We start from the raw sequence: 10,677 nt of genomic DNA, 5'->3' as shown, positions 1-10,677 counted from the left end.
GTAACAAAAGTTTGCATTGGAATAGTTTGCGTTTTCATTTGAAGAGACCCAGTTCACAATAACCTCATCATGAAAGAGCTCTCTAGTATCTGATGAAAACTAAATAAAATAAGAATTAACTTTTGAACTACTTGGAAGTCATAAAGGGGATAAACTTTAGTGGGGGCAGTCTGCATGGCAGTCTTTCTTTTTATTTTATTTATTTATTTATTTATTTATTTATTTATTTTTATTTAAGAAAAGATAAATTAACAAATTTAGGGTAGGAGGGGTACAACTCCACACAATTCCCACCACCCAATCTCCATATCCCACCCCCTCCCCTGATAGCTTTCCCATTCTCTATCCCTCTGGGAGCATGGACCCAGGGTCCTTGTGGGTTGCAGAAGGTAGAAGGTCTGGCTTCTGTAATTGCTTCCCCGCTGAACATGGGCGTTGACTGGTCGGTCCATACTCCCAGTCTATGGCAGTCTTTCATGACATCTAACTGTAGAAATTTAAAGCCAGATGGAAAGTTCACCCTTACCCCTGCTAAACCTTAATTTACATATGAAACTTGGTCTGTAAGTAATCCTTGGTATATAAACTGGAATGGGATCACTAGAGAAGTGTGAAAGACAATTCCTGGGGACCTAGAAGGGCCAGTAGAGGCAGCCAAGAGCTTTCTTTCTATGCTTGCTTTCTCTTTCTTTTTCTCTATGTGGCAAGAGCTTCTGATATTTAAAACTAGTACATCTCTCAGGAGAGTAACACAGGCGAGGAATAAATTCGTGCTAATTTAGAAGGACTGTTATTAAGGGTTTATTCGATGCCAGAGTTGCCCAGAAAATGTCCTTTGTGAAAAAAAACAACAACAACAACAATGGAAGTCTAGCATCTGATTTCATGAGGGTTAATTTACTCAGTCAGAGCTCTGGCATACTGTGTGCTTCAGTTTTGTGACGTACATAGAAAACTACAGTGTTGTTGTTTGTGTTAGGCTGAGTCATAATCTCATTGGAGATGACTTCAGAAAGTTCTCACACATGAACCTTAGATGCACAACTACCATATTTTAATCTTATTGGGGGTGTACAGTGTAATTTTTGATACATGGGTATAGCCTATCATCTCCCCTTGGTTGCTTTCTAGGAGACACACAGGGACCCCAATGTCCCTTCAAATACCCCTTTCTCTCTCTCCCCAGAGTCCTGTGCTTTGGCGCATTGTGCCACATCCAGTCCAAGTTGCACCTTATGTCCTCCCTTATTATCCTTCATTCATCTGTTCCACCCATAAGTGAGATCATTCAGTATTGTTCTTTCTCTTTCTGGCTTATATCATTCAGCATAATGCCTTTAAGTGCCGACCACAATATTGCAAAGGAGACGAATTCATGTTTTTTTTGTTGTTGTTGTTGTTTGCTTGGTTGGTTGTTTTGCCTCTGGGGTTTTCACTGGGGCTCAGTGTCTGCACTATGAATCCACTGCTCCTGGAGGCCATTTCCCCCCATTTTGTTGCCCTTATTATTATTGCTGTTGTTGTTGTTGAATAGGACAGAAAAGGAGAGAGGATGGGAAGACAAAGGGGGGAAAGAAAGATAGACACCTGCAGACCTGTTTCACAGCTTGCAAAGCAACCCCCCTTTAGGTGGGTAGCCAGAGACTCAAACCTGGATCCTTACAGAAGTCCTTGTACTTCGCACCATGTGCGCTTAACCCGCTGCGCTACCACCCGACCCCCAAATTCATATTTTTTAACAGCTCTGTTGTTGTTGTATACTCCATTGTGTATACACAGCATCTTTAGCCACTCTTTTGGGTTTTTTTCTTTTGCTGTTGTAGGGCATCTGGTTTGCTTCCAAGTTTGGACTATTACAAACTATACTGAACATTGTTGTGCATAGGTATTTTTGGATAGGTGTTTTTGTTTTTCCTGGCTAAGTCCCTAGAAGAGGGATTGCTGGGTCATAAGGTAAGTCCATCTGTAGAGTTCTGATGACTCTCCAAACTTTTCCAAAGGAGTTGGGCCAATTTACATTCCCACCAGCAATGTAGGAGAGTCCCTTTCTATCCATAGCCTCTCCAACAGTTGGTGTTTTTGCTTTTCTAATGTGTGTGTCCTCACAGGTGTAAAGTGGTATCTGTCATTTTCAGTATCTTTATTTATTTCACAGAGGCATCCAGAAATTGAGAAGGTTGGGGGAGATCGGAAGAGAGAAAGAGAGACACTTGCAGCACTGCTTCACCACTCACAAAGCTTTCCCCATGCAGATGGGGACCAGGGCCTCGAACCCAGGTATTTGTGCATTGTAACACGTGCACTCAACCAGGTGTGCCACCACCCAGCTCTTCATTGTTTTTATTTGCATTTCCCTGGTCATCAGTGACTGAGCATTTTTTCATGTATCTGTTGGTCCTTTGGACCTCTTCTTGAGAGAAGATACTGCCCAGATTGTGCCCCCATTTTTATGGGATTGTTTGTCTTTTTATTTTAAGCTTGTGAGTTTTTTTTTGTGTATTTTGGTATTCTGTCTGATGTATGACACATAGGGATTTTCTCCCACTCCCGGGTGGGGGGGTCTCTGTTATGGTGGTGATTCCCTTTGATTTAGTCTTATTGGTCTATTTTTGCTTTTGTTTTCCTTGCAGTTGGATTTGAATCAGTGAAAATACTGCAATAACATACGGACAAGAGTTCTTTTTATGCTTTCCTCTAAGTATTTGATGGTTTCTAGCCTTGCTTCTAAATCTTTGTTTCATTTAGAGGTAACTTTTGTATATGATGAAATTTGATGGTCTAGTTTCATTTTCTGCACCTTTCAATGCTGTTTCTTGAATGACTAGGCTCACCTTTTTCCATTTGATGTTTTGAGCTACCTTGTAAAACAAACAAGCTGGTTGGCTATAGGTGTGGGGGCTGATTTGGGGCTTTCGATTCTATCCCACTGTTCTGTGTGTTTGTTTTGGCTCCAGTACCTGGCCATTTTGATAATAGTGCTCTGCTTTTGAGTTCAGAAAGCATAATGCCTCCATTCTAGGTCTTTTCTCTCAGGATTAATTTGGCTATCCTGGGTATTTTCGCTCTCTAGATAAACATCCCATGCTTACTGATGGGATGTATTTCCATTTCTCTGTGTCTTCTTTTATTTTCTTGAGAAGTGTCTCATAGCTTCAGTATAAAGGTCTTTTACTTCTCCTTTTTTTTGTTTATACCTAGATATTTTAATTATTTTTGGTACTATGGCGATTTATCAGATCAGTGAAAAGAAGTCTAAAAACACATGATTATCTCAATAAATGCAGAGAAAGCCTTCAACCAGATCCAACATCCCTTCAAGATCAAAACCTCAAAAAGAATGGGGATAGATGGAAAATTCCTTAAACTAATAGAATCTACATAGAGCAATCCAATAGCCAGCATCATGTTCAAAGAAACTGAAAATTTCTCCTCTATGGTCAGATACAGGGCAGGTCTGCCCACTGTCTTCATTACTATTTAATATAGTCTTGGAAGTACTAGCCAGACCAGTCAGACAAGAGAAAAAGATGAAAGGATTACTGATTAGAGGAGAGGAAGTCAAACTGTCACTATTTGCAGATGATATGATAGCTTACGTAGCAAATCCAAAAGAATCCTGTAGGAAACTCCTGGAAATTGCCATGCAATATAGTAAGGTGGCAGGCTACAAAAGTAATACACAAAAATCAGTGGCATTTCTCTATGCAAACAAAAAGCCAGAAGAAGAAATCCAGAAACTGACCTCATATTAATCTTTTCCTATGCTGCTTCCTTGAGCATAAGAAAAAACATTTAAGAGAAATGTCATAGTCAACAAGTGTTATTTCCTGCTAAGTGATGTAAAACTAAATTTATCAGGGGCTGGGCCATGGTGCACAAATTGAACACACACATTACAATGCACAAGGACCTGGGTTCAACCGCTCAGTCCCCACCTGCAGGAGTAGAGCTTCACAAATGGTGAAGCAATGCTGCAGGTGTCTCTGTCTCTCTCCATCTCCTTTTCCCTTTCAATTTTCTGTCTCTATGAAATAAATAATCACTTACTTTAAATGTGAATGAATGTTGAGAAACTAAGAGCGACTGGTGGTTTTCTTCTCAGAAACTTTCTGGAAAAGTCACATGAAAGTTTTTTAAGAGCTCCTTGTCTTTAAGTTCCTCATTAAAAAATCTTCCAGTGGTTCATCAGAAATCTGTGTTAGGTCAGTTTTATCTTCTTCACCTGTTAATAATGATCAAAATCTCTTCATTGTCTTCCTCGATGCTTTAAAATTTTAAAACTAGTTATTATGTGTTCTTTGGGCTTCTGTTATCTTGGGTTAAACTATAAAATCCCTTTGGCTTTTCCTATTATTTCTCTTGTAGGATTTAGCACCCCTTGGTAAGTTCCTTAGATCCTGTTTTCTCTTTACAGATGATTGTTCAAACTGGACACAATATTAAACTAACTAGCTAAGGATGTTTGCCATATGTTCATTAAAGGTGTTCAAGACCTGAAATTTATCTTGCTGAATGCATGCTATGACCATTTAAACATGGTTCTTAAGGTAGACAACCATATAAATGCATTATGAAATAAACATCTTAATAAAAATTTGTCTTCATGCTTTGATTGCTACAGTGCTGGTTTATATTTAACACATGACTAAATTAGGTTACTCAAAACAGTTCCTTCTAATATCGCACCTTGTTACCAGCAAGTCTTCTTTCTTCCTTCTTCCTTCCTAATTTGAAGGACATAAACTTATTCTGACATCACTTCAATTATAAATTCTGCTTTCAGTGCACTTAATGTCATAAAAAAAAAACCCATGTTCTAACTTTATAAGATATAATTTACACCATTTACATATTACTCAAAGGAAAAGCAAATGTTTGTCAAATGAACAAGTAGATGAAAAATTATCCAACACCATTTGAAACAGTCCCACAGAGAAAAATTACAAATGTGATGTGCAACCAACTAGGAATACCATTTTCCATATTCCAGTCCTTTTGGAGAGAGGGTGACCACCGTTTGTAGATTTTTCACTTTGGAAGGGTAGAGGCAGGGAAGGGAAAACAAATAGTAGCTACCTTTTGTTTTCCTGGTTGTTAATTAAATGAGTCTCTTAATTCTTATACTGCTTTACCAGCTATTATCGCTACATTCATTTTACAGGTGAGAAAAATAAAGACTCAATATTGTAGGTAGTTCTGCAAATAAGCAGGGTTTCGTGTGAACCTTGTGTTCTCTGACTGTGCCCCTGTGAACTGAGAGAGCATAAAGTTGTCATAAAAGCAGAAGACGTTGTTCTACAACTTAGCCAGCAATTTGAGCTGTGGAGGAGAGTCTGTGGAGCCAATACTGGACTGACATAACAAAGATACTAATAAAGGGTGCAAGGATCTTGATTGTGGAAGAGAATACATAAAACACAGGCATTTCTCAGTCTATGCTATATGAAATCCAAGCAATATGTCATTAGAGTAGATTGTGTGTTCTGTCTTAAGAGAAAAAGTATAAGGCAATTTTTTTTTTGTGAGTGGATGATCATTGCCCTCTAGGCACTGGATAGAAGGGGAAAAAAGAGGGAGAGAGAAAGCAAACACCCCTTTAAACTAGCCTCTACATAAGTGCTAAAGATAGGGATGAAAGTGTAAGGGAAACAGCCAGAAGGTGACTCCTCGAGAGATGGAATCCTCCAGTTAGCTTAGGGAGGTCAGGACCCTTGAACTTCACCTTGATGATTTACAGAGATCAAAACTACTTGTTATAGACTAGGGATTCAGTGTAACCTGTAGGCATGTTTTCTTCTGCTCATTCAATTTTAAGCATTTTGAGTTATTTGTGAATATTTCAAAACTGGAAAATTACACACCCAATTCCAGACCCAAGCTTCTCTTAGACCAGAAGCTCTGATGACTAAGGGTCTGCATTTCTGCAAAGCCTGGAGCTGTGGCATTTGTTTTGTCACCTTGTTGTGGGAACAAGAGGCAGAAAGGCACCTAGCCAGGGGCCTTCACACTAATCAGACAGAGACAGAGTTTTCAGGGGGAAAAACTTTGCTAAGAGAAGTTGGAACTAAATTGAGGGCATTTTGCAGGCCAGGATAAATAATTTGGTTTTCATCTGATATGATCTGCATACTCCCCCAGAATATTTTTACTTATGACTTGTAGTGAGGTGTTCTGAGGTTAAAATCAAATAATGCCAGATTATTTCACTTGTTTAAACCCTAATTAATTAATAGGGCTTTCCCCCATTTAAAAAAAAAGTTCTACCCCAAATATGTCCTCTAAATGTTTGTTACGTACTCTTACTAATAATCTAGTAAATTACTGTCAGAGTAATCTTTGTTGTTCTTTGTACACTCTAATGTATAGGTATATAGATACACACACACACACACACACACACACACACAACTCTGGCTTATGGTGTGTCAGGAATTGAACCTGGGGTGTTAGGAACCATAGTTACGAAAGTGTGTTAGCCACTGTTGCTGCCTCCCTGGCCTTTTCCTGTGCTTTTTTGGTTTGTTTGTTTGATTCATATCTCACATATGAAAGAGATAACTTGGTGTTTGCTTTTCACATTTTGACTTAATTTCACTTAACATAATCACCTCTAGAATCCATCCATGGTGTTTTTGAATAGCTGAGTAGTATTGCACTGAATATATATCCCACAAATTCTTGATTCACTTATTATTGAGGGAGAATTTAGGTTGTCAAAGCATGTGCAGAAGATATGAGCACCTATTTTTTCAAAGAAGACATTCTGATGACATGAAAAAATGTGCATCATCACTGATTGTTAGTTAAATGTAAATGTATATTAAAAGCACAATGAACTATCATTTTATAACTATGAAAAAAGCCTGTATCAGAAAAACTGGGAACAAGTATTGACAAGGATGTAGAGAAAAGAAACACCGGTATGCTCTGTTGAGATTATGAATAACCTCTATGGCATACAGTATAAATAGTCCTTAAGACAAACAAACAAAAAAACAGAAGTAGGCAGGGAGATGACATAATGCTTATTTATGTAGATTGACTCTTCTGACTTATACTTCAAGGTTCCAGGTTCAACCCCCTACACCAAAAGCTGAGCAGTGCTCTGGGGGGAAAAATAGAATTGCCGTGAGATCTAGCAAGTCTGCTTCTGGGTGTTTATTCAAAAAATATGAAAACACTGATTTGAGAAAAGTTGTCTGTATACTGTTGTGCACTGAAGTTCTATTCAAAATAGCAAGGCATGGAAACAACCCAAGCCCCCTAGTTTGAATGATCAATATCTGACTGTTTTCTGTAGAGTGAGGAATTTCACTGGAGGAGAGGTTTTTCTTTTCTTTCTTTCTTTTTTTGTTTTTTTTTACACTAGCAAATGCCAGATGCTGTGCTAAATACATGCATTATCCCATTGTACGCTCACAATGAGTTTTGCAGATTAGAAGAACTAAGTGACAGAAATAAAAGACCTGCATTCTGTCCAAGGGTGTCAAAATTTAAACCCAGGTCTGTCTGTGGCCAGAATCCTTCTCCCTGCCCTTATTTAGGACACTCCTGGAGCAACTTGAGTTCAGTTACTTTTCAACTTGAACAAGCTTGAGAATTATGACTGTGCTAGTGGGAACCATTAAATATCTCATTTTTTAAGCTTACTTATTTTAATAAAACTTATATTGTAGAATGGTGAACTTGTAATTCATCAAATGTGCAGTGGCTAGTAAACTCATTTACTGTAGACACTTGATGATCATTTGCAGAAGTTTGACAGCTAGAGGTAATTATTATAAGTATTTATGTGCCAGATTCCAGGCTGCATACCTAACAGGCACTTTTTAGGAAAGGCTGACAGCACTAAGATGTTGGCAGAGGTCCCGACATAATTACCAGGAGGATTAGCCTACTCGGGTTCGAAGATTTGCTTTACCACCTTACAAGTACTTGGGGCCTCAAACCAACTAACTACCTGTTGACTCTTTTCCCATGTAAGAAATAAAAATAATAGTACATGCTTCATAGAGTTGTAAGTAATCAGTGAATCAGCTCACACAAAGCCCTTGAAGCCCTCTACTGTCTAAAGATTTTGAGATGCCAAAGTTCCACTCTGCCACAGGCAGCATGTCCGAGGTGGACCTGGTGCATGCAGATCCCATGCACGTGAGGAATGCGGCTGACCTGCTAAACCACCTCCCCAGCCTGAAAATTCTCACTTTTTTTTTTCAAAGCAGACACACGCAGATTTTTAAACTGTTTTAAATAGCACATACTATATTTTCTTTAATAAATTTAAAAAACTTTTTTTTGATCTTCTATGACTCCAACATACACAAGCATGCATGTTAAATCTGGTGGCTGACTAACTGTGGGCTGCTGTAGAGGCTTGAAAAATAACACAAAACTTGTAGGCTGGAATGAAAAATCATAGCTCTAAGGGCACACACTTCACCAGTGTTTTCAATAAACTTAATCCAACCTTTTTCTTGCTATAGTAGCTTTCAAGCCAATATCACACCAGCTCCTTTTTATTCCTCAAAATCCTCCTGCTGATTTTTTTTTTTTGACCAGATTTAGCTTGCGATTGGCAGCTTTAAGAACATTCAAGGACTTTCCACTTGAATGAGTCAAGCCTTTGCCTCCAAAACCATAATAGAGAATTGATTCTGTAGTTTCTACTCATGTCCTTGTACACCTAATTTCCACCAGATCTGATGCTTTTACAACCTCTGAACCAACTGTCCAGAGGAAGACCACAATAATAGCTTTTGATTTGCAGTGTGGAGGATTTTTAGATTCCTATAGATGTGAGAAACATTCAGGCGAATCTTACACTCTTAAAAAGGAATCATCAAGCATCACTGAGCACCAAAATAGTCCAGCAGGAGGTGAAGGGTAGATGGAGGGCAGATATGCTTTTATTTAAAACTCGAGAGCTTCCTGAGGAGGAGTCTCTGTTCTTGCTCACTCTGATCCCTCTGGAGTGGGGTGTAGAGTGGGTGGAGGTGGTGGCGGCAGCAGGGGCACTGTATGTACCCATCACTAAGAGGAGCCAGTGACGAGGTTTTTGTTGCTACAGGAATTATTCTTAAAGGATAAGCACTGAATTTTCACTTGCTGATTAGTGAAAGCAATGATAAGTAGAAGCCTTTATTATTATTTTTTAATGTACTACTATAGTAATGGAATCAGTGCTATAGAAACTATCTCCATTTACCTCCCTCCTTTCCTTGACCTCCTGAGAGAGAATGGAAGGAAGGAAGGAAGAAAAGGAAGAAAGGAAGGAAAAAAGGAAGGAAAGAAGGAAGGAAAAAAAGGAAGGAAGGGAAAAAAAGAGGGAGAAAGAAAGAAGGAAAAGAGAGTTGGACAGTATCACAGGCGGTAAAGTAGGGCTGCAGGTGTCTTGTCTTTCTCTCCCTCTATCTGTCTTCCCCTCCTCTCTCCATTTCTCTCTGTCCTATCCGACATCATCAACAACAACAATAATAACTACAATAACAATGAAAAACAACAAGGGCAACAAAAGGGAAAGTAAAAATAAAAAATTAAAGTAAAAAATAAGATCTTTAAACAAAAAAAAGAAAGAAGGAAGGAAAGAACAAGCTCTGCTCCAAAGAGCTTTGCTAGCAAGTATAAAATGCTGATATGTCACATGGAGGGGGCACATCACTGACATGACTTACCATGTTCTAGGCAGAATAGTTGCTAATAAAGCCATAGCTCGGCAATCTGAAGACCTGTCCTGCTGAAATCTGAGTTCCATTTCTTTTCCCTTCCTTGAACCTTTTTCATTCTGCCTGTGTTGGGCCAATCCCCCATAGTGTTCAGGACGGAGATAGTGTTCATGCTGGACTATCTTTGCAAACAGGGTCAATTCTCCCTCTGTGTCAGAGTGCTGATTGGCTTCATGACTAGTACAATAATGTAATTGTCCCTCTGTGGCAAAGGTTGGGGCAGGCTTACTTGTAGACCCCTTTGTAATGTTGAGGGTTTCCTAATCTTGGGGTCTTCAGCTGTGACCCTGTGTCCTCATTGCCCCTGCATAACTGGGGGAACAAGACAGAATTGATGTGAACAGGAAGCTTCTGTTGCTTATACTGTGAATGCTGAGAGACTTTATCTCAGACCTAAGAGTCTTGTGTCTCTTGCTCGCTTCAAGGAAACTGTGGAGCTTACTTTGTTAGCTTGAAGTCTGGTAAAGTACCAGCAAGATGGCTCACCTGAATAGCTCTCCTGCACTGCCGTGTGCCACCCAAGCTAGAGCCAGCCTCCCATCATATTGAAGCAAGCTTTACTGCTGTGGTGCTTTCTCTCTGTCTCTATCTCTTTCTCTCTGAGAAAAGTCAGCCCACAGAGATAATGTCCTGCAATGACAAAAAGAAAGAAAAAGAAAGAAAAAAGCAGGGTAAAATTTCAGACCATTTCCTTTGTATTTGCGTGTATGTTCCTACCATCTTTTTGCTCTTATCCTTGGTCCTAGAAGGGAGGTGCCAACACGCGTTCGTTCTTCAGACCCAAGATACATTGATGACCCCTTGTTGCTTGTGTTCATTAACTTGATAGGAGAGGGGACTCTTCCTAGAGAGTGTGTGTGCACATCAAGTCATTTTAGATATCTTTACGGTTTTTCAGCTATAAGTTAATGAAACTGGAATAGGGAGAGGACCCAATACACTTACAGGTCACCTA

The 10,677-nt window shown here is 39.2% G+C and overlaps 1 long non-coding RNA gene across 1 annotated transcript in view; it reads left to right on the top strand.

The window, feature by feature from the left end:
• Positions 1 to 2,150: 2,150 nt before the first annotated feature.
• The window catches only part of LOC132538942 (uncharacterized), a 122,316-nt gene continuing 113,789 nt past the window's right edge, over positions 2,151 to 10,677 (top strand). Inside the window, exon 1 of the long non-coding RNA XR_009550267.1 lies at positions 2,151 to 2,277. This is a non-coding gene — a long non-coding RNA (uncharacterized LOC132538942). The remainder of the gene's footprint in view (positions 2,278 to 10,677) is intronic.

Source organism: Erinaceus europaeus, chromosome 6, assembly GCF_950295315.1.
Source record: "Erinaceus europaeus chromosome 6, mEriEur2.1, whole genome shotgun sequence".
Taxonomy (NCBI): Eukaryota; Metazoa; Chordata; class Mammalia; order Eulipotyphla; family Erinaceidae; genus Erinaceus; species Erinaceus europaeus.
The sequence above is the reverse complement of the archived record's forward strand: the minus strand, read 5'-3'. Positions and strand labels throughout refer to the sequence as shown.